Raw genomic sequence first — 25,837 nt, 5'->3', positions numbered from 1 at the left:
TTCTGTGAAAAATGCCCTTGGTAGTTTCATAAGGACTGCATTGAATCTGTAGATTGTTTGGGTAGTATAGTCATTTTCACAATGTTGATTCTTCCAATCCAAGAACATGGTATATCTCTCCATCTGTTTGTATCATCTTTCATTTCTTTCAGGTCTTTCTTCTCCTTAGGTAGGTTTATTCCTAGGTATTTTATTCTCTTTGCTGCAATGGTAAATGCATTGCATTGTGGTGCACAGACTTCTCATTGTGGTGGCTTCTCTTTTTTTCAGAGCACAGGCTCTAGGCACACAGGCTTCAGCAGTTGTGGCTCGTAGGCTCTAGAGTGCAGGCTCAGTATTTGTGGTGCACAGGCTTAATTGCTCCGTGGCATGTGGGATCTTCCTGGACCAGGGCTCGAACCTGTGTCCCCTGCATTGGCAGGCGGATTCTTAACCACTGTGCCACCAGGGAAGCCCTTGTTTGTTTTTTATGTATTATTTGTGTGAAAAGTTACTATAAACCTATTACAGTATAGTGCTATATAGCTGACTGTGTTAGTTGGTTTCCTAGGCTAACTTTGTTGGCCTTATGAACAAATTGGACTTAATGAATGTGCTCTCGGAACAGAACTTGTTCTTATGTAGGGGACTTACTGTACTGGGAAGTGCACTCTGTGGTATCACCTGTCACCCATACACTGTTTTTGGCACTGCCCTCAGCCCGGACTCATCCATGGGAATTCAGGCAATCAGCCCAGGTGTCCCTCAGGCACTGTACTCACAAAACCTCTAGCACAGATCTGTTGGCACAGAACCACTGAAGTCAGGCACCGAGACTGCCACAGTCACTCACCTGGACCCACCACGGGAGCTACTGAGTCAGTCCCAACCTTGGCCCCGCCTCAGTGTGCTTGCGCGGCAAAGCCTGCAGCCACTATCGCCGGATCCGCCCCAGCCACAGGAACACCAGTGATCTGCTTGGATATCCCAGACAAACTGAGTTTACATAGCTACGTGTGTCGCATAAGTCCCTGGGTTGCAGAACCACTGCACACTCAGATTTCAGTCCTGCTTCTGAAGTCGCTCAGCCTCTGGGGATCAGCTGGAATTTCAACCCCACCTCCACTTGCAACCTACCAGCGCTTGCGTGCTCCCAGAGCTCATAGAGATGGAGCCACTCCTGCTGTGAGCAAGTTGAGGAAAGCTGCTATGGTGGGGCCCATCCCTCCCTTCGTGCACATTAACCGTGGGGCTTCATTGGCAGAGCCCTGCCAGCTGTGAGCACACTGAGAATGAGGCTGCTGTGGTGAGCCTCACCCCGCCCTTCGAGCATGCATGTTAACAATGGGGCTTCAATGGTGGACCTGGGCTCCTTCCTGCACACACCCCCAGTCGCAGCTTGGACCACACTCCAGGCCCTTCAGGCTGTCTCCATGAAGCCAATCCATCTTCTCTCTGGGTCTGTCCTCCGAATCCCAAGCTTCAGCACCTAGCACCTCACACACACCAGCAGACATGTGTCTCAGGCTAGGGAGTGCAGGGAGGTGGCCAGATCCTCTGTGCCAGTCTTTCTCTGTTCTGCCTGCTGCCAACTGGCTGCTGCACTCTCCTCCAAGCCTCTGGAGCTCTCTTTCTGTTCTACCTGATATCCCCACCAGCGAAAGCGCTTCCCAGTGTGAGGGAACCTTTCCTCTTTCACAGCTCCCGCCCAGGGCACAGGTCCCATCTCAATTCCATTCTTTTTCTTTCCTCCTACCCAGTTATGTGGTGATCTTTTTTGTATTGGTTTTATGAGATCTTCTGCCAGCATTCAGCAAGTATTCTGTGAGAACTGTTCCACATGTAAATGTATTTTTGATGTATTTGTGGGAGGAGGTGAGCTCCCCATCTTTCTATTCCACCATCTTGATCAGGCTCCCCTTGTTTTATTTCTGATCTTAGAGGGAAAATATTCATTGTTTCACCATTAAAATGATACTGGCTGTAGGTTTTCTGTAAATATTTTCCATCAGATTGAGGAAGTCTCATTCTATTCCTAGTTTGCCCAGAGCTTTGATCATAAATGGCTGTTGATTTTTGTCAAATATGCTTTTTCTACTTTATTTTGTTAATATGGTGGATTATAATGATTAATTTTCAAATGACATATTTATCTGGCACTGTTGGGATAAACCCCACTTACTCATGATGCATTACCCTTTTTATGTACTGATAGATTCAATCTGCTAATATTTTGTTCAGGATTTTCGTCTAAGTTCATGAATGATATTGATCTGTATATTTAGTACTTGTAACATCTTTGTCAGGTTTTATATGAGTTTATTGCTGACCTCAAAGAATCAGCTGGGAAGTGTTCCTTCCTCTTCTTTTTTCTGAGTTGGTATGGGATTTCCTTCCTTCCTTCCTTCCTTCCTTTTTATTTCTTAAATATTTGATCAACCAGTGAAACTCTTTGGCCCTGGACTTTTCTTTACGGTGAAGTTTTTGATAGACAAATTTGACTCTGACAGATAGTAGGCTATTACAAATTTATGTATCTTTTCTCAATTCTAGTAAGTTTTGTATTTCAAAGAATTTCTCTACTTCAAGTTGTCAAATATAATGGCATAAAAATGTTCATAATATTCCTTTTTATGTCTAGGATCTGGAGTGATATTTCCTCTTTCATTCATCATTTATCATATTGGCAATCAAACTCTCTCTCGCTAAAAGTTTATCAATTTTATTTATCTTTTCAAGAACCAACCTTTCATTTTCTCTCTGTTTGTATCTTTTCTATTTCATTGATTCCTGCTGTCTTTAGTGTTTCCTTCCTTTTACTTAGAGATAAATTTACTTTTCTTTTTCTAGATTCTTAAGGTAGAAAATTAATCAATATTAAACCAATCTTCCCTCTAACATTTAAAGTCAGAAATTTCCCTCTAAGTCCTGCTTTAGCTGTACCCCACAAATTCTGTTGTTGTATATGCATTATCCTTTAGTTTGAAATATTTTCCAACTTCCCTTGTGATTTATTCCTTGATCAATGGGGTGTTAAGAAATACGTTAATTTCCAGCATCTAGAATTCATGTTGGTTTCTAATTTAATTTTGCTGTGGTCACAGAACATACTCTGTAAGATTTCAGTCTTTTGAAATTCACCTATTGATGACACTTTTCACACTTTTTAATTTTATGCATTCCTTAATTATTGCAATTTTAGTTATTTTTACTTTTGTCTTTTAACCTTCATGCTTGCTTTTAACCTGCATGCTTGCTTTATAAGTGATTGATCCCCTACCTTTATTATACATTTACATTTTCCAGTGAGATTTTAAGTTTTGTATGTTTTCTTATTATCAGTTAGTGCCATTTCTTTTCAGTTCAAAGAAGTCCCTTTAATATTTCATGTAGAATCAGTGTAGTGGTGATAAACTCCTTTAGCTTTTGCTTATCTTGGAAACTCTTAATCTCTCCTTCATTTCTGAATGATAAACTTGCTGGGTAGAGAGTTCTTGGTGAGATTTTTTTTCTCCTTTCAGCACTTTGAATATGTCCCACCACTCCTTTATTGCCTCAAGTTATTTTTCTCTTGCTGCTTTAAGGATTTCCTCTTTATCCTTAACTTTTACCATTTTAATTGTAATGTGTCTCTTTGGGTTCATCTTATTTGGAGCTCTCTGGGCTTCCTGGACCCAGATATCTGTTTCCTTCCCCAGATTAGGAAATTTTTTAGTCACTATTTCTTCAAATAATTTTTCTGGCCCTTTCTCTCTCTCTTCTCCTTCTGAGACCCAAATGTTATTCCACATGACGTTTTCCCAAATCTTCCATATGATATCTTCACTTTTTAAAATTCTTTCTTCATTTTGCTGCTCTGTCTGGGGGAGTTCCACCATTCTTTTAGCTTGCTCATTAGTTTTCCTACCTCATCTACTCTGCTGTTGAAGCTGCTAGTGCATTTTTTCAATTCAGTCATAACTTCTGTTTGGTACTATCTTATATTTTTTATCTCATTGTGAAAGTTCTCACTATGTTCATCCTTTCCTCTCCCGAGTTTGATGAGCATATTTATGACCATTACATTAAAGTCTATCAGGTAGATTGCTTATCTCAGTTGCATTTAGTTGTTTTTCTGAGGTTTTTGTCTTGTTCGTTTGATTAGACCATATTCCTCTCTCTCCCCATTTTGCCTAATTCTCTGTTTCTTTCTATGTATTAGGTATATCAGCTGTCTCTCCCAGACTGTTGTATAGATTGTCATGTAGTCTATTTGGGGAAATATGCCATGTACACTTGAAAATATTCTGCAGTTGTTGGGTAAGATGTTATATGTCAATTAGGTCAAGGTGGCTAAAAGTGCTGTTCAGACTTCTATATTCTTTTTGTTTTATTTTTTGTGCTTAATTGTTCTTTCAAGTACTGAGTAAAGAATGTTAAAATCTCCAACTATGATCTCTCTTTCAGTTGTTGTCTAACATGTTTTGAAACTCTGTTATTAACTGAAAACAGAGTTATAACTATAATGCCTTCCTGATATACTGACCTTTTCATCATTATGAAATCTATCTCTGTTTCCAGTAATGTTCCATGTTTTGAAGTTTATTCCTTTTCAGAAAATATTTTTATGTTTATTGTTTGCATGGCATATCATTGTCCCATCCTTTCACTTTGTAATCTATTTGTACCTTTGTATTTGAAGTATTTCTTTTGTAGACAGCATATGGTTGGGTCTTGTGTTTTTCTATCTAGTCTGACAATCTCTACTTTTGATTTGAGTATTTGATCCATTTATACTTAATGTAAGTAATTAAATGGTTGAATTAATGATGACCATGTTTCAACTTGTCTTCTATTTGTTTTGTCTGTTATTTTGCCTCCTTTGTCCTTTTCTCTCTGAATCCATCTACTATAAAGAGAGATTCTCTTGCTGGCATTGAAGAAAAATCTGCCACATTGGGAGTGGGCCAAATGGCTAGGACTGGATATAGTCTCTAAACTCAAATCAAAACCCAGTCAACAGTGATCACAAAAAAAGGGACATTTCAGTTCCTGTAAGGAACTAAATTCTGCCAACAACCAGTGATCTTGGAGACTCTAAGTCTCAGAAGAGATTGCTGCCCAGGCCAACACCTCAATGTTAGCCTGGAGAGACTCTATGCAGACGACCCAACAAACCCATGCCTCCACCCGTGACCCACACAAACTGTGAGATGATAAATTTGTGTTGTATTGAGCTGCTAAATTTGTGGTAATTTTTTTCTATAGCAATAAAAACTAATACATATGGTAATAGAATCTATCCAAAATGAAGCAAAGAAATTAAATAGGCTAAAAATAAACATGAACAGAGTTTCAGTCACTTATAGGATAAAATGAAACTGTCTACCATCTATGTAATTGGAATCCCAGAAATAAGGTAGAGGCAAAAAATTTTTTGAAAAATAAAGACTGAAAATTTATCCAGTTTGATAAAAATTATACTCTGACTGATCTAAGGAGCTCAAAAACTCCAAGCAGGATGGACACACACACACACAAACACACTCACTCACTCACTCATATACACACTCATATACAACAAGATAAACTATAATCAAATTACTGAAAACCAGTAATAAGAGAAACAATCTTTAAAAGCAGCCAGAGAAAAAGGACATATACAAGTAAAAAAAACAATGATTTTTTTTTAAAAAATGAAAGATCTTTTTGGAAGACTTTTCATAAGAAACTATATGAGACGGAAGACAAAGGATCAACTTCTTTAAAGGTCTGAAAAATATATCCTAAAGCTAGAGAGGTGATAAAGCATTCCAGTGGCAGCAGTAGGTGCAGCAGTACATGCCCATCTTGGAGATGGTCATGGTGCAAGATGTGACACTATGCTTAGTGTTCAAGGCTCTATTCTCCCCAAACTGGATTGGTCTGGACTGTGTTTTTGGCTTCTTTCCAGTCTTCCTTGTTCCTTGCCTGATTCCAAACTTGGTCCACCCCTTCTAGGTATCTCTTGGAGGTACTCAAACAGCCTTCTCATGCATTTACTTAGTTCAGGCAAAATTGGTTTCCCTAATTGGGCAACTAAAAAATCTTAAAAACAGGAAAAATTCTTAATTTATTTCCTACTTACCTTACTTTCTTATCATCATTCAACACAGTTGGAAGTTGGGGTCAAGTTAACTGAGTACTTTTCTAAGGCATTATAGCCATGTCTTTTATCCCAATTTAAACAGCTCTTTGAGCTTTCCTTTAAAAGTTCTCTCCGTTCATGCTTTCCTCAACATTCCCATATTCTTTTCATTTCTTCACTGGATTACTGTTATGGGCTAAATTGTGTCCCACATTCATATGTTGAACCTCAAAATCTGACTATATGGAAACTAGATTAAAATGAGGCCATTGGGGTTGGCCCTGATCCAGTCTGACTAGAGTAGAGAAAATTTGGACACACAGAGAGACATGAGGCAGGGGTGGGTAGAGGTGTGTGCACAGAAGAAAGGCTGTGTCAGGACACAGAAGAAAGTGGCTATCTGAAAGCCAAGGAGAGAGGCCTCAGTAGAAACCAAACCCGCTGACACATTGATCTTGCACCTCTAGCCTCCAGAACTGTGCGAAAATCAATTTCTGTGTTTTAGCCACCCAGTCCATGGTATTTTGTTATGGCAGCCCTAGTTTACTAATAAAACTACTAAAAGTCATAAGGGAGCTGGAACATAGCCTTCAGACTTCTTAACAGCCAGCAGGATGATGTAAAAATCCATGTAACTCAGTGTTATTTGAGATCTCTCTGTCCCTTAAGAGATTTGAGTGAGCTTGGTTTCAACCTTCAGTTTCACAGAATGAAAGTCTATTTCCTTTCATTTAATTTATTCAAATTTCTGAACTTATTTTTTCATTGTCCCTTTGGATCCATTGCTGCAACTCTAAGTAATGTATGAGTTTAACCCTCTGCCAGCTGGTACATGGCATCTCATGGTCTTTACCATTGTCCACAATAAATTAAATTAATTCATGATTTTGTGACTGTATCAACTTTACTTAAGGCTCCAAGAGCTATGGGAAGAAACTGTATCTGGTACTGCACAGTCCTCTGCTTCCTAACTGGTTTTCCCTTTGACACTGCACTGACTTCCCAAACCTGTAACTCACTGTGTGATTATACCCACAACCACCTGAATAATAAACTCTAGCTTGCATTCCCTTACTGGACCTATCTCACTTAGCCTCTGAGTTATTCTGCTGAATAATAAGTTATTCTGCTATTCCATCCCTTTACTCAGAAGTCTGCACAAGTTCCCTTGTTTGAAATTCACTTGCCATCTCCTGATTGCTTATGTGCAGAGCCTAGACTCGATTCCAGCATCCCCCCTCCACAGTTTTCTCTCTCCACCTTCCAATATACATCACCCACAACTGAAGCCATATAAAGCACATTCAGCCCTGGTAAGCATGGCACCTTCTCTGTCCTGGACCTAGGGGCCTAGCCTAATGGCATCAATTGCTATGCCTCTGCCTGCTTCGTCACTGCTCTCTGTGGGCCAGAACCTCTGTTCTCTTGTGTCACCCCATAGATGGCTTTCAGTTACTTCAGTCTCTCTCACAGTGCCTGGCACAAAGTAGGTACTCAATAACTATGTGATGAATGAATATATCAACAAGTGAACAAAAAATGCCCGTGTTCAAAATCTTCCAAGGAGTCTCATTGTTTAGAGGATAAAGTCCACAATGAATCCTTATGCCAAGGGCCCTCCAGAATCTGTGCCCAGCCTCTTTGTCCCAACTTCTCACTGGTCCCCACTCTTTCAACGCTTGTCAAAAACATTAAAGGCAGGCCCTGTATCCTGGAGGCAATGGGTAGGAATTAAGAGAGTGGGCTAGGCCTCTGATTTACCTGTGTGAATGCCAGTGCTCTGGAGTAATTTTTCTTTTTGGCTCTCTCTCCACCTGGAAGGAAGCAGACTATCCATGAGCCTCACAGACCTCTTCCAAAATAGGCCATAATTCAAGGCAGTGGCCAGAAAGGAACATTATCCAGTCAAATTCTACCTTAAGCAGAGGGTTTGTAGTTTCCGCCTTTAAAGGAGAACTCAAATGAGGAAATGATGGGCATGATGAGGTCTAAACCACCATGGACTCTTCTAGCTAAAATTCTGCTACCAGATGTCCCCTCTCCCACCCTGAACCTTGCAATCTTGAAGCATTTTCCCTCAAGAATTCTCAAATGTTATTTTCTTGGACAGATAAAAAGACTATGGTCTGGAAAGGGGCAGTGATTTTCCCAGGGTCACCCAGAAACTAAGGGCAAAGCCACAACTAAAATCCAGGCTCCCCAGTTTGTGAACTTGCTCTTTACACAGCACTCTGCATGTCCAATTTTGTGGAAGGTGGGGAGGTGGAGACACTTGTTCTGAACAACCTTCAATCCCTGTCCTCTCCCAACTGATCCACACCAAAACAGTAGTAACAGGATTTGATTAAGCTTTAGTGAGAGTCCTTATTCTTAGAATATGGTCTCATGTTTAGGAGGTAGAAGGGGTGTGAGGAGCTGCAAGCAGCATGAGAAGAAATGGGAGGTTCAGATGATAAAACCCTGTCTTCCTGAGAATTCGCCATATAGAATTATGGGGAAAATGTAACTGTTTTTTCTCAGATTTACATAAGGACCATTTATATTTTTATTTTGGGAAAAAATCATTTAAAATTACAAACATATGCTTACCAATGAAAATAAAATATGGCAACAATGAAAACTGCAGAAACACAATCCACGAGAATCCACGTGAACTTATAGTAACTTGGTGTCTGCAAAATAGAAAATAGTTAAAGGATTTACAGCTAGAAGGGATTTTAGATCATGTAGGCCAGGTCCCTTGCTTGGCTGCCCGGGAGGAGAGGGGGCAGACCAGGCAGAGGAACCTTGATGATGGGGTTGGTCTCAAACACAGAGAGTACCTGCTGCTATCCTAACAATCCCCCCTTACATGTGCCAAAGGCTCTACAAAGGGTAAAATACTTCCCACACCTCTCCCTGGACCCTCAAGATAGGTGTTTGAGGGAGTCCCAGAGATGTCACAGAGCAAGTGTATTCTGGACCCAGGACTACAGCCCAAGTTTCTTGACTTCCAGTGTTCTCTGTTTTCATGGCATGGCTTCCCAAACCTGGCTGTGCATCCAAATCTACCTGAGCAGCTTTTAGTAATACAGGTTCCTGGGCCTCACTACAGACTCAGGAATTAGAATTTCTGTATTTTTAACAAGCTTCCCAGGAAAAAGCAACCAGTCTGTAAACCAGCATTTAGGAATCCTTCTCCTAAATCATCATGTTTCAGATAAATATGTTGAAATTATAATTCTTAACTGACATGCCAACTTCTCTAGTCTCCTTGCCTGAATCACCCATTTCACAGAGCTCCATCTTCTAGGTTCTCTTGTATGAGTTTTTCATTTCGCTAGTTTACTCATCCCTTTCCACCTTCATTGTCCCCCTTCTAGTATTACTTGATGGTACTGGGTCTATCATTTTTATTTTTTCTTATGCCATTTCCACCCTATCCCATGGTCTTTCCTTGGACTGATTAACAATGATAATAATAACAATAACATGAACTATCATGATAATGATGAGAACAACAGCTAACATTAATGAGAATTTACAGGAGTTAAGGAAGCATTCCAAGCACTTCAAAGGTATTTTCACAGTTAATCCTCACAACAGCTCTACTAGGCATGTACATTAGAAGCTCTTAACCAACTTCCACTAAATTGAGGCTCTTAATCCTCTCTGGGAACCTAACTGACCTGTGCTTTGGCCTGCTTCAGGTTGCCCACTAAGTGAGCTGTACCGTCACCAAGAATCAGTTGTTCTTACTACCCAAATGGCTTAGAACAGCTGTACCAGTTGTTTAAATTGCGCAGTGTAATTCAGTGTTACTTAAATCTGTAAAATCTGAGTTTAAAAAGTATGTCATTTTCAAGGAAACTAAGTCGATGCTTTGAAAAACTTGATGAAGAAAGAAAAGGTCATTAAAAAATAAACTGCTTTTGATTTAGGTATGAGAGAAACACTAAGAGATGAGGGGAGGATTATAAAAAACTGGGTGGCTTCCTCATTCCCGTCATTTCTCCAAATGACTTCACGTTGTTTTATTTTTAATTTTTTGAAGTATTTATTTATTTATGTATCTTGGCTGCGCCGGGTCTTAGTTGAGGCATGCCGGATCTTTTTGTTGTGGCATACAGACTCCTAGTTGCGGCATGCGGACCTCTTAGTTGTGGCATGCAGACTTAGTTGCAGCATGCAGGCCTTTTGGTTGTGGCATACGGGAATTTTTAGTTGCAGCATGCGGGTTTCTTAGTTGTGGCATGCAGACTTCTTAGTTATGGCATGTGGGCTCTTAGTTGTGGCATGCAGGATCTTTTAGTTGCAGCATATGGGCTTCTCAGTTGCAACATGCGAACTCTTAGTTGTGGCATGCATGCGGGATCTGGTTCCCTGACCAGGGATCAAACCCAGACGCCCTGTATTGGGAGCGCAGAGTTTTACGCTCTGGACCACCAGGGAAGTCCCTCAAGTTCTTGTTGTGCTTTAAGGAAACAAAACGTAGAAATCATAGATGGTTCATTGGAAAGTATACATAAGCAAGAGAATACAGAAATCAATCAGCTGAAATACACTCAAAGGAAAGACATTGATTCTATGTCAAAAAGTGAATGATTTAAATTAAAATGTGTGAGGTATGTACGTGGTAGATTGTTTATAAAAAAGACCAAAATATTCCTCCCAAAATGCAGGTCTATATGCAATGTGACTTTGCTGTTCCTCTCCATCAAAAGGTAAAGTCTGTTTCTTCCCTGCCCCACCCTGAATCTGGACTTGACCAAGTGATTTTCTTTGGCCAATGGAACATTAGCAAACATCACACTGGGATATCCTTGAAAAGGTATGTGCATTGGGACTTGACCTCTCTTGCTGCTGAGAACCCAATGCAACCAGGTGAACATACACAAGCTGGATTCCTTAAGGATGACTGACCAAACGAAGAGAGACCACAGTCATCTCAGGTAAGACCATAGACATATGAATGAGGCCATCCTACCACTTAGTCCAACCAAACTGGCTGAGCACAGAGAAACCACTCAGCCATCATAGAGAATGTGACAAACATTTGTTTGTTTTAAGCCACTAAGTATTAGGTACGTTTTTTTAATGTAGCAAAAAGCTAATACACTGTATATCATTTATTTCACGATTCCCCATTTAAAATTTTTGAATTAACAGACCGCTAAGCAAACAGGATATTTTGGATAAAATTGCTTCTATTGTAGTATTTTTTTAAACATCTTTATTGGAGTGTAATTGCTTTACAATGGTGTGTTAGTTTCTACTGTATAACAAAGTGCATCAGCTATACAGATACATATATCCCCATATATCTTCCCTCTTGCAGCTCCCTCCCACCCTCCCTATCCCACTCCTCCTGGTGGTCACAAAATTCCAAGCTGATCCCTCTGTGCTGTGTGGCTGCTTCCTACTAGCCATCTGTTTTAGATTTGGAAGTGTGTATATGTCCATGCCACTCTCTCACTTCGTCCCACCTTACCCTTCCCCCTCCCTGGGTCCTCAAGTCCATTCTCTACATCTGCATTTTTATTCCTTTCCTGCCCTTACGTTCTTCAGAACCTTTTTTTTTTCACATTCCATATATATGTGTTAGCCTACAGTATTTGTTTTTCTCTTTCTGACTTACTTCACTCTGTATGACAGACTCTAGATCCATCCACCTCAGTATAAATAACTCAATTTTGTCTCTTTTTATGGTTCAGTAATATTCCATTGTAGATATGTGCCACATCTTCTTTATGCATTCATCTGTCGATGGACACTTAGATTGCTTCCATGTCCTGGCTATTGTAAATAGAGCTGCAATGAATATCGTGGTACATGGCTCTTTTTGAATTATGGTTTTCTCAGGGTATATGCCCAGTAGTGGAATTGCTGGGTCGTACAGTAGTTCTATTTTTAGTTTTTGAAGGAACCTCCATACTGTTCTCCATAGCGGCTGTATCAATTTACATTTCCACCAACAGTGCAAGAGTGTTCCCTTTTCTCCACACCCTCTCTAGCATTTATTGTTTGTAGATTTTCTGGTGATGGCCATTCTGACTGGTGTGAGGTGATACCTCATTGTAGTTTTCATTTGCATTTCTCTAATGATTAGTGATGTTGAGCATCCTTTCTTGTGTTTCTTGGCAATCTGTATATCTTCTTTGGAGAAATGTCTATTTAGGTTTTCTGCCCATTTTTGGATTGGGTTCTTTGTTTTTTTGATATTGAGCTGCATCAGTTACTTATAAATTTTGGAGACTAATCCTTTGTCAGTTGTGTCATTTGCAAATATTTTCTCCCATTCTGAGGGTTGTCTTTTGGTCTTGTTTATGGTTTCCTTTGCTGTGCAAAAGCTTTGAAGTTTCATTAGGTCCCATTTTTTACTTTCGTTTTTATTTCCATTTCTCTGGGAGGTGGGTCTAAAAGGATCTTGCTGTGATTTATGTCATAGGGTGCTCTGCCTATGTTTTCCTCTAAGAGTTTTATAGTGTCTGGCCTTATATTTAGGTCTTTAATCCATTTTGAGTTTATTTTTGTGTTTGGTGCTAGGGAGTGTTCTAACTTCATTCTTTTACATGTAGCTGTCCAGTTTTCCAGCACCACTTATTGAAGGGGCTGTCTTTTCTCCATTGTATATTCTGGCCTCCTTTGTCAAAGATAAGGTGACCATATGTGCATGGGATTACCTCTGGGATTTCTATCCTGTTCCATTGATCTATATTTCTGTTTTTGTGCCAGTACCATACTGTCTTGATTACTGTAGCTTTGTAGTATAGTCTGAAGTCAGGGAGCCTGATTCCTCCAGCTCCGTTTTTCTTTCTCAAGATGGCTTTGGCTATTCGGGGTCTTTTGTGTTTCCATACAAATTATGAGAGTTTTTGTTGTAGTTCTGTGAAAAATACCATTGGTAGTTTGATAGGGATTGCATTGAATCTGTAGTTTGCTTTTGGTAGTACAGTCATCACAATGTTGATTCTTCCAATCCAAGAACATGGTAAATCTCTCCTTCTGTTTGTAGCATCTTTAATTTCTTTCATCAGTGTCTTATAGATTTCTGCATACAGGTCTTTTGTCTCCTTAGGTAGGTTTATTCCTAGATATTTTATTCTTTTTGTTGCAATGGTAAATGCGACTGTTTCCTTAATTTCCCTGTCAGATTTTTCATCATTAGTGTATAGGAATGCAAGAGATTTCTGTGCATTAATTTTGTATCCTGCTACTTTACCAAAATCATTGATTAGCTCTAGTAGTTTTCTGGTAGCATCTTTAGGATACTCTATGTATAGCATCATGTCATCTAAAACAGTGACAGCTCTACTTCTTCTTTTCTGATTTGGATTCCTTGTATTTCTTTTTCTTCTCTGATTGCTGTGTCTAGGACATCCAAAACTATGTTGAATAATAGTAGTGAGAGTGGACAATCTTGTCTTGTTCCTGATCTTAGAGGAAATGTTTTCAGTTTTTCACCGCTGAGAATGATGTTGGCTGTGGTTTTGTCATACATGGCATTTGTTATACTGAGGTAAGTTCCCTCTATGCCTACTTTCTGTAGGGTTTTTGGCTGTTTAATTAGGTTGAAAGCTTTTTCTGCAGCTACTGAGATGATCATATGGTTTTTCTCCTTCAATTTGTTAATATGGTTTATCACATTGATTAATTTGCGTACATTGAAGAATCCTTGCATTCCTGGGATAAACCCCACTTGATCATGGTGTATGATCCTTTTAATGTGCTGTTAGATTCTGCTTGCTAGTATTTTGTTGACTCTATGTTCATCAGTGATATTGGCCTGTAGTTTTCTTTTTTGTGTGACATCTTTGTCTCGTTTTGGTATCAGGGTGATGGTGGCCTTGTAGAATGAGTTTGGGAGTGTTCCTCCCTCTGCTATATTTTGGAAGAGTTAGAGAATGACAGGTTGTAGCTGTTCTCTAAATGTTTGATAGAATTCGTCTGTGAAGCCATCTGGTCCTGGGCTTTTGCTGGCTGGAAGATTTTTAATCACAGTTTCAATTTCAGTGCTTGTGATCCGTCTGTTTATATTTTCTATTTCTTCCTGGTTCAGTCTGGGAACATTGTGCTTTTCTAAGAATTTGTCTATTTCTTCCACGTTGTCCATTTTATTGGCATAGAGTTGCTTGTAGTAATCTCTCATGATCCTTTGTATTTCTGCAGTGTCAGTTGTTACTTCTCCTTTTTCATTTCTAATTCTATTGATTTGAGTCTTCTCCCTTTTTTCCTTGATGAGTCTGGTTAATGGTTTATCAATTTTGCTTATCTTCTCAAAGAACCAGCTTTTAGTTTTATTGATCTTTGTTATTATTTCCTTCATTTCTATTTCATTATTTCTAATCTGATCTTTATGATTTCTTTCCTTCTGCTAAATTGGGGGTTTTTGTTCTTTCTCTAATTGCTTTAGGTGTAAGGTTAGGTTGTTTATTTGAGATATGTCTTGTTTCTTGAGGTAGGATTGTATTGCTATAAACTTCCCCCCTAGAACTTTTGCTGCATCCCATAGGTTTTGGGTCCTCGTGTTTTCATTGTCATTTGTTTCCAGGTACTTTTTGATTTCCTCTTTGATTTCTTCAGTGATCTCTTGGTTATTTAATAGTGTATTGTTTAGCCTCCATGTGGTTGTATTTTTTTACAGATTTTTTCCTGTAACTGATATCTAGTCTCATAGTGTTGTGATTGGAAAAGATACTTGATATGATTTCAATTTTCTTAAATTTACCAAGGTTTGATTTGTGACCCACGATATGATCTATCCTGTAGAATGTTCCATGAGCACTTGAGAAGAAAGTGTATTGTTCTTTTTGGATGGAATGTCCAAAAAATATCAATTAAGTGCATCTTGTTTAATGTGTCATTTAAAGCTTGTTTCTTTATTTATTTTCATTTTGGATGATCTGTCCATTGGTGAAAGTGGGGTGTTAAAGTCCCCTACTATGATTGTGTTACTGTCGATTTCCCCTTTTATGGCTGTTAGCATTTGCCTTATATATTGAGGTGCTCCTATGCTGGGTGCATAAATATTTACAATTGTTATATCTTCTTCTTGGATTGATCCCTTGAGCATTATGTAGTGTCCTTCTTTGTCTCTTGTAACACTCTTTATTTTAAAGTCTACTTTGGCTGATATGAGAACTGCTACTTCAGCTTTTTTTTGATTTCCATTTGCATGGAATATCTTTTTCCATCCCCTCACTTTCATTCTGTATGTGTCCCTAGGTCTGAAGTGGGTCTCTTGTAGACAGCATATATATGGGTCTTGTTTATGTATCCATTCAGCCAGTCTATGTCTCTTGGTTGGAGTATTTAATGCGTTTACATTTAAGGTAATTATCGATATGTATTTTCCTATTACCATTTTCTTAATTGTTTTGGGTTTGTTAGTGAAGGTCTCTTCTTTCTGTTGTGTTTTCTCCCTAGAGAAGTTCCTTTAGCATTTGTTGTAAAGCTGGTTTGGTGGTGCTGGATTCTCTTAGCTTTTGCTTGTCTGTAAAGGTTTTAATTTCTCTGTTAAATATGAATGAGGTCCTTGCTGGGTAGAGTAATCTTGGTTGTAGGTTTTTTCCCTTTCATCACTTTAAATATGTCCTGCCACTCCCTTCTGACTTGCAGAGTTTCTGCTGAAAGATCAGCTGTTAACCTTATGGGGATTCCCTTGTATGTTATTTGTTGCTTTTCCCTTGCTGCTTTTACTATTTTTCCTTTGCATTTAATTTTTGATAGTTTGATTAATATGTGTCTTTCTCCTTGGATTTATACTGTGTGGGACTCTGCGCTTCCTGGACTTGATTGACTATTTCCTTTCCCATATTAGGGAAGTTTTCAACTATAATCTCTTCAAATATTTTCTCAGTCCCTTTCTTTTTCTCTTCTTCTTCTGGGACCCCTATAATTTGAATGTTGGTGCGTTTAATGTTGTCCCAGAAGTCTCTGAGATGGTCCTCAATTCTTTTCATTCTTTTTCTTTATTCTGCTCTGTGGTAGTTATTTCCACTATTTTTTCTTCCAGGTCACTTATCCATTTTTTGCCTCAGTTATTCTGCTACTGATTCCTTCTAGAGAATTTTAAATTTCATTTATTGTGTTGTTCATCATTGTTTGTTGCTCTTTAGCTCTTCTAGGTCCTTGTTAAATGTTTCTTGTATTTTCTCCATTCTATTTCCAAGATTTTGTATCATCTTTACTATCATTACTCTGAGTTCTTTTCCAGGTAGACTGCCTATTTCTTCTTCATTTGTTTGTTCTGGTGGGTTTTTACTTTGCTCCTTCGTCTGCTCTGTGTTCCTCTGTCTTCTCATTTTGCTTAACTTACTATGTTTGGGGTCTTTTTGGAGGCTGCAAGTTCGTAGTTCCCGTTGTTTTTGGTGTCTGCTGCCAGTGAGTAAGGTTGGTTCAGTGGGTTGTGTAGGCTTCCTGGTGGAGGGGACTGGTGCCTGTGTTCTGACGGATGAGGCTGGATCTTTTTTTTCTGGTGGGTAGGACCGTGTCTGGTGGTGTGTTTTAGTGTGTCTGTGACCTTTTTATGATTTTAGGCAGCCTCTCTGCTAATGGGTGGGGTTGTGTTCCTCTCTTGCTTGTTGTTTGGCATAGGGTGTCCAGCACTGCAGCTTGCTGGTCTTTGAGTGGAGCTGGGTCTTAGTGTTGAGATGGAGATCTCTGGGAGAGCTTTTGCCATTTGATATTATGTGGAGCCGGGAGGTCTCTGGTGGACCAGTGTCCTCAACTCGGCTCTCCCACCTCAGAGGCACAGGCCTTGACACCCAGCCGAAGCACCAGGACCCTGTCAGCCACATGGCTCAGAAGAAAAGGTAGATGGGAAAGAAAGGAAGGATGGAAGGAAGGAAGGAAGGAGGGAGGGAGGGAGGGAGGGAAGGAAGGAAGGTAGGAAGGAAGGACAGAAGGAAAGAATAAAGTTATTAAAATTAAAAATTTTTAAATTATTAAAAACTAAAAAAATTTAAAGAAAGAAAAGGAAAGAAAGAAAGAAGAGAGCAACCAAACCAAAAAACCAATGATAACACGTGCTAAAAACAACACAGACACACACACACACAAATGGACAGATAGAACCCTAGGACAAATGGTAAAAGCAAAGCTATACAGACAAAATCACACAAAGAAGCATACGCATACACACAAAAAGAGAAAAAGGAAAAAATATATATATATCTACATATAAAAAAGGAGAGCAACCAAATCAATAAACAAATCTACCAATGATCATAAACTCTAAATATTAAACTAAGATAAACATAAAACCTGAAACAAATTAGGTGCAGAGAGCAAACCCCAAGTCTACAGTTGCTCCCAAAGTCCACTGCCTCAATTTTGGGATGATTCGTTGTCTATTCAGGTATTCCAGAGATGCAGGGTACGTCAAGCTGATTGTGGAGATTTAATCCACTGCCCCTGAGGCTGCTGGGAGAAATTTCCCTTTCTCTACTTTGTCGGCACAGCTCCTGGGGTTCAGCTTTGGATTTGGCCCCGCCTCTGCATGTAGGTCACCTGAGGGCGCCTGTTCTTTGCTCAGACAGGACAGGGTTGAAGTAGCAGCTGATTAGGGGGCTCTGAGTCACTCAGGCCGGGGGGAGGGAGGGTTACAGAATGCAAGGCGAGCCTGCGGTGGCAGAGGCCGGCGTGACGTTGCAACAGCCTGAGGCACGCCCTGTGTTCTCCAGGGGAAGTTGTCCCTGGATCACGGGACCCTGGCAGTGGCGGGCTGCATAGGCTCCCGGGAGGGGAGGTGTGCATAGTGACCTGTGCTTGCACACAGGCTTCTTGGTGGCTGCTGCAGCAGCAGCAGCCTCAGCGTTTCATGCCTGTCTCTGGTTTCTGCGCTGATAGCCGCAGCTCACACCTGTCTCTCGAGCTCGTTTAGGCAGTGCTGTGAATCCCCTCTCCTCAAGCACCCCGAAACAATGGTCTCTTGCCTCTTCGGCAGTTCCAGACTTTCCCCCCAGACTCCCTCCCAGCTAGCTGTGGTGCACTAGCCCCCTTCAGGCTGTGTTCACGCAGCCAATCCCAGTCCTCTCCCTGGGATCTGACCTCCGAAGTCGGAGCCTCAGCTCCCAGCCCACACCCACCCCGGCGGATGAATAGACAAGCCTTTCAGGCTGGTGAGTGCTGGGCGGCACCGATCCTCTGTGAAGGAATCTCTCCGCTTTGCCCTCCACACCCCTGTTGCTGCACTCTCCTCCGTGACTCCGAAGCTTCCCCCCTCCGCCACCTGCAGCCTCCGCCAGCGAAGGGCCTTCCTAGTGTGTGGAAGCTTTTCCTCCTTCACAGCTCCCTTCCAGAGGTGCAGGTCCCGTCCCTATTCTTTTGTCTCTGTTTTTTCTCTTTTTTTTGCCCTACCCAGGTACGTGGGGGAGTTTCTTGCTTTTTGGGAAGTCTGAGGTCTTCTGCCAGCATTCAGTAAGTGTTCTGTAGGAGTTGTTCCACATGTAGATGGATTTCTGATGTATTTGTGGGGAGGAAGGTGATCTCCACGTCTTACTCCTCCACCATCTTGAAGGTTTCCCTATTGTAGTGTTTTTATTCCCAATTTACAAATAAACAAATAACCTGTCTGAGGCCCAGACAGGTTAACTAACATTTCCAAGGTCACACAGTAAGTGGTAGAGCCAAGATTTGAATCTGCATATTCTAACCCAGAGTGTGGGCTGCTTAGGAAAGTCCTTGGGATACTGGCCCCACCTCCCTGAACAAAGTGACTTTGGGTCCTTTAAAAAAGCCCAGGCCAGGTGTAGAGGGAAGTTTTTTACTTACATTCTTTTATACTCTTTGAATTTTGAATCACATGAATTTATTATCAATTCAAATATTATGAATTAAAATATTAAAATGAAAAGTTTTACTTAATAAAGTTTTATTTGATATATACAAAGGGACAACGTTAAGATATTACTGATTTAGGGGGGATAGGATTATGGAGGAGTGTACTGCTTTCTAATTTATAGGTTTTCATAATGATTGAATTTTATATAATGAACAAGTTTACTTTGCAATCAATTTTAAAAAACAAAAATGTTAGAAAAGTATATAGTACATACATGAAGCGGGATGGTATGGGGACAGACAAGTGGAGAGGTTTTATCTATGCCAAGGGACCTGCCATCCAAGGTTTCCTTGAGGGTCATCTATAGAAACTGCCGGAGCCACCAAGAAAGAAGAGGGAAGCAATTTTACACCGCCACCAGAGGGCCTCAGTACAGCACTGGCCCTGTGAGATTGTGCCCTTGGCCTTGATCCCCTTTCTCCTGCTCCTGACCCTGATCAAGACAGAAACAAGGGCCAGTGAACCTGGAGTATGGAGAAAGCAACAAGAAATATTTAGGCCTCTCATTTAAAAAGCTTTAATTTTCAAGGCAGTTTAGAGTCTGGGTTATTCTCTGGACTAGACTGTTGATGCTGAACTGAGGCTTTTTGGTGACTAAACTGTACTTTAAGAAATTATCTAAGAGTGACTAGAAAAGCTATGGGATCTGAGTGAGACCTCATTCAAGGGCAAGGAAAGATCTAGTTCACAGAGCAGTTTAAAGAGCCAGTGGAGAGAAATTAAGCTGTTTTCTGTTATAGATGTCCAACGCAGTCAACATACTCTACACTGATTTGAAAAACAGCTTCTGTAGCAGTTAACTGGTTAGCTGGGGTTCCCTCTACAGACAGTAAGTGGTGGGATTTAGCTGGGATTAAAACACAGGTCTTCAGGTCCCCACACTTCTGGCCATAAGCAGTAGCAGGACAGAGGTGAAATCAAGCTCGGTGGCTGGACACTCACTCTCCTTTGCTCAGGACACACAGTTTTCACTTTGGAATCAAGTACACTTGATTTTCTCCCCACACCCCATGCCACTGTCATTGTTGTTGTGCCTACAGGAAGGTGTGGCTGCAGTAACAAAACTCTGGAGTCAGACCTCATTTTGAACCTTGTATCATGTGAAGCTACACACTTCAGATCCCCCATGGGGATACTCCTAGTGGCTAACTCAGAGGGTTAAATTACATAATGCACGAAAGGCAGTGTGAAGATTCAATATTAATTCAATTATTAAAACAACATTAATTTTTCCCTGAAAATCACAGAAGGATCTGGGTGAGAGAAAGGGGAATGCCATTTCCAAGGTCACATAAATCTCTGCTCTTAAGCAGCTTCCCTGAGGACTGCACAGTGGGCAGTGTAGGGGTGGGGTGGGGGACAGAGACCCCTATTATACCAGAGTCGGAAGAACAATCTGGACCATCAGCTCACCATGAAGAAGTAAGGGTGATTTATCTCATTTAGGACCTGAATGTTGTCTGTGGTCACTGAATGAATGCTGGAGCACCAGGCCAGTGAGAAAAGCCAAGGTTCATTGACGATGTATAAGTTGATGTTGATGTTAACTGCTTTATATTCTCTGGGAAGAAAAAGAACCCACAGGAGATTTAGACTTAATCTCACTCTCATCATGTAAAAGGGAAACAGCCACCATGTCTGTGAAAGGCTGTTGCTTAAATCACCAGTAGTTGGTAGTAGGACAACTTATGATATGACATGCAGAATGAGCTCATGTTACGGTGAGATAAAGGACTGGATTTAATACCTTTCCTCCTGTACCAACAGTAGTATTTTAGTAAACTGGCTTCCTAAGGGAAAGAGGAGGGAAGGAAGGAAGGAAGGAGGAGAGGGAGAGGGGGAGGGAGGGAGGAAGGAAAGGGAGACGGAGGGAAAGAAAAAAGAAGAAAAGCCCTAACTGTAGAATTTGCCAATTTCCATGGTGTAAATACTCCCACAACTTGCTCCCATAAGCTGAAATGCACCAGCTCCAGTACACTGTTTTGTAGCAAATGTACTTCCTTCCATCAGAGTACTTACCACACTCTACTCTATTTATCTGCTTTCCTATCAGTCTTCTTTACTTGACTGTAAGCAAATTAAAAGCAGAGACTGTGTCTTACTCATCTCTGTATATCCAGTACCTAGCATACCTGCCTTCAGAAATAGTTAAAGGAAGGAATGAAGAAATGAATACCAATTTGTTGAATATTTAAATTTCAAATATAAAGAATTTTTATAAGCATTGAGTAGGGGGAATGGAACACAACACTTCCCAATGTCAGAACTTCAAATGTCAGTAAATATTTGTGCACTATCTACAGAAACAGTAGAAGAACACCTAGTCAAGTTGTTATTTTCAGAGATTAAATTTCTCAGAAAATACACCATGTAAGTGCCTTCAAAAGACTTTTTAAACCCTGAGATGGTATAGCATATTGAAAACAGCTCTGTACAAGCCTGGGTTTGAATCCCAGCTCTGTCACATACTAACCTGGCAATTTCTTAGGCTCAGTGTATACACTGTAAAATAAAAATAACCATACCACCTTTACAGGAGTGCTTGCCATTAGTTACCCAATATGTTACATTGTCTTTAAGAGAATTCTACAGATCACCTAAAGATAAATTTAAAAAATAGAAATAAGGAAATGGTTTTTAAAAACCTATTTTTTATACTTTTTGAAACCAACACATAAAAACCAAACACATTTCTATACATTAATAAACATATAGAAATTGAAATTTAAAACAATACTATTAGCAATCACTCCAAAGAAAATTAAATACTTAGGTATAAACTTAACAAAACAAGGAAGGATCTGAAAGCTGTAAACTGCATAATAGTGATGAAAGAATATGTTTAAAACATAGGAGAAATCTTTGAGATCTAAGAGCTAGACCAAGAACTCTTAGACTTGACACTAAAAGCATGATCCATAAAAGGTAAAATATAACTATTTTGTAACTATGGAATCTATTGAAGGCTTTCAACTTCCAGGGGAGTTTTGGATGGTAAGTTATAGTTAACTTTGGTTGATTTCATCACTTGGCACAGTAGCAGTTACAGTACACCAGCCCCTAGCCCCATGGCAGGCAGCTGTGCCCATGTTCCTGAAACAGCTTGCACACACCTTGTAGGAGCCAAGGTGAGCCAAAAGGATGCTATCCTTCATATATTAGGTATCTGTGCTCTGATCACTGATTGATGCTTCCATCCACAGAGCTGTAGACAGAGTAGGGAAGCCATGATTTTTGTACCTTCCCCCATTGTTGCAAACCCCTCCCACTCCCACTGAAGTGACTACCAGGGGTTAAAAGGGCCAGCACTCTTTCCTCCCCACCTTTTATTTTTCTTTTTTTCCCTTTTTGGGAGTCATACATTAAAGACTAGGACATGCAAAAGCAACTTTATATAGGGGGAAAATTAGAAAGTGACATGTATGAGCAAGGAAAGGAACAGAAGAGATTTGAGAAGAACTCAGGCTGATCCTTGGCACAGAGACAGCCAACAACAACAAATAAACAAATAACAAAAATACAGCATACCTTGAGGAAGGGAAGAATCTGATTTCCAGAGTTACCAGATTATTAGATTGAAATATACATTTTTCAACCAAAAAAAAATCACGAGGCATACTAAGAAACAAGAAAATAGGGTCCATTCAAAGGAAAAAAAATAACTTGATAAAAACTGTTCCCAGAAAAGAGCTGTTGGCAGATATGCTAGACAAGGACTTGGAAACAAGTATTTTAAAGATACTCAAAGAACTAAAGGAAGATGTAGATAAAGTTTAAAAATGTATAAACAAAATTTAAATATTAATAAAGAACATAAATCCTAAAAGAGAAACCAAAAAGAATTCTAGAATTGAACAGTATAGTAACTGAAATGAAAATTTTATTATTAGGATCCAAAGGCAGATTTGAGCAGGTAGAAGAAAGAATTGGTGAAGTTGAAGACAGGCCAATAGACGTTAACCATTCTGAAGAACAGAAAGAAAAAAAATTGAAGAAAAATGAACAGCCTAAGATGTCTATGGGACACCATCAAACAGATCAATATATGCATTCTTGGATTCCCAAAAGGAAAAGAGAAAGAGACCAGGACAGAAAGAATATTTGAAAAAATAATGGCTTAAAACCTCTCAAATTCGATCAAAGACATGAAGGAAAACATCCAAGAAGATCAACAAACTCCAAATAAGATGAATTCAAAGGGACTCACGCTGAGATGCATTATAATCAGATTTTCAAAAGCCAGAGAGAGAATGCTGAAAGCACCAAGAGAGAAGCAACTTGTCTCATACAAGGGATCCTCAACATCACCAGCAGATTTCTCATCAGAACTTTGGAGGCCAGAAGGCAGTGGACCAACCTATTCAAAGTGTTAAAATACTGTCAATGAAGGATCTTATATCCAGAAAAACTGTCATTCAGAAGTGAGAAACAAATTAAGATATTCCCAGAAGAACTAAAGCTGAGGGAGTTCATGGCCACTAGACTCACCTTGCAAGAAAAACTAAATGGAGTTCTGCAAGGTGAAATGAATGGACACTAGACAGTTACTCAAAACTGAAGGAAGAAATAAAGATCTCAATAAAAGCAAATATATGGGCAATTATAAAAGCTAGTACTATTGTAACACTGGTTTGTGACTGTACTTTTTATTTTCTACATGATTTAAGAGACTAATATATCTAAAGAAAAAAAATTATTAGTCTAAAAGTTAGTATTATTGTAAATTTGGTTTGTAGCTCCAAAAGTTGTTTTCTATGTAATTTGAGACTAATGCCTCTTTTTTAAATTACTAGTTTATGTTTTGGGGCACACAATGTATAAAGATTTAATTTTCTGATGTTAACAACCCAGAAAGGTAGGAATAGATCTGTAAAGGAAAAGAGTTTTTCTATATTATTGAAATTAAGCTGATATAAATTCAAATAAGAGTGTTAAAGCTTTAGTATAGTAAATGTAATTCCCATGCTAACCACAAATAAAATAGATATAGAATATACACCCCCCAAAAATGAGAAAAGGATTTAAACATTTCACTATAAAAGGTCAACAAAACAACAAAGAAAATTGTAATGCAGAAACCAAAGTGACAAAAAAGGTATAAGGCATACAGAAAGTAAAGAAAGAAAAAAAAACAGATGACAGAAACAAAATAACAAATATTTACAGAAATGACAGAAGTAACAGTGTGACAAAATCCCTCCTTGCCAGTAATTATTTTAAATATAAATGGGTCAAACTCTCTAAGTAAAAGACAGAGACTGGCAGAACAGATAAAACATATGTTTCAATTCATGATGTCTACAAGAGACTCACCTTATATTCAAAGACACAGATAGATTACAAGGGAAAGGATGGAAAGACAATCTATGCAGATAGTAACCAACAAGAGCAGGGGTGGCTATGCTGATATTAGACAAAATAGGCTTTATATCAAGGTTATAAGAGACAAAGAAGGACATTATATATTAATAAGAGGTTCAATACAGCAAGAAGATACAACAATTATAAACATTTACACACCTAATGACAGACCAGCAAAACTGACAGAGCAAAAACTAACAGAATTGAAGGGAGAAATAGACAGCTGTACAATAATCATTAGAGATTTCAATATCCCACTCTCAACAATGGATAGAACAACCACACCAAAGGTAAGTAAGGAAATAGAGTACTTAATCAACACAAGGACTAACTATATCTAACAGACATATACATAATACTCAGCCCAACACTAACAACATACGCATTCTTCTCAAGTGCACACTTTGCAAGACAGACAACATGTTAGGCAACAAATTAAGTCTCGATAGATTCAAACAGATTGATACCATACAAGTATCTCCTCCAACCACAACAAGATGAAATTAGAAGTCAATGACAGAAGGAAAACTGGAAAATTCACATATCTGTGGAACTTAACACACTTTTAAACTACCAATGGATCAAGAAAGAAATCACAAGGGAAATTACAAAATACTTGGGACAAATGAGAATAAAAACACAACATACCAAAACTTATGGTATGCAGCAAAAGGGGTGCTGGGCGTAAATTCATAGTTATACATGCTTACATTTAAAAAACAAGAAAGATCTCAAATCAGCATCCTAACTTTGTAACTTAAGGAACTAGAAAAAGATGAACAAATTGATCCAACATAGCAAAAGAAAGAAAATAATAAAGATTAGAGCAGATATAAATGAAATTGAAAACAGAAAACCAATAGAGAAAATCAATGAACCCAAAGGTTAGTTCTTCAAAAAGATCAACAAAATTGATAAACCTTTATCTAGATGTACTATTAATAAAAAGAGAAACTCAAATTACTGAAAGCAGAAATAAAAGTGGGGACATTACTACCAATTTTACAGAAATAAAAAGGATTATAAGAGAGTACTATGAACAGTTGTATCCCAACAAATTGGATAACCTAGATGAAACAAATTCCTAGAAACACAAAACCTACCTTTTAATCATAAAGAATTAGAAAATGCAAATAGACATACAATGAATAAGGAGATTGCATCATTAACCAAAAACCTTCCAACAAAGAAAAGTCCTGGACCCATTGCCTTCACTGTTGAATTCCACCAAACCTTTCAAGAAGAACTAATACTAACCCATTAGGATAGCTACATCAAAAAAAAAAAACCCAGAAATCAACAAGGGTGCAGAGGATATAGAGAAATTGGAACCCCTGTGTACTGTTGGTACAGCTGTTATGGAAAGCAGTATCCTCAAAATATTAAAAATAGAATTACCATATGATCCACAAAGTCCACTTAATGGATATATTGCCAAAACAATTGAAAGAAGGGTCTTGAAGAGATATTTGTACACCCATGTTCATAGCAGCATTATTCACTATAGCTAGAATGTGGAAGCAACTCAAGTGTTCATCAACTGATGAATGAATAAGCAAACTGTGGTG

Source organism: Grampus griseus (genome assembly GCF_964374135.1).
Source record: "Grampus griseus genome assembly, chromosome: 8".
In the NCBI taxonomy this organism is placed as follows: Eukaryota; Metazoa; Chordata; class Mammalia; order Artiodactyla; family Delphinidae; genus Grampus; species Grampus griseus.
The sequence above is the reverse complement of the archived record's forward strand: the minus strand, read 5'-3'. Positions refer to the sequence as shown.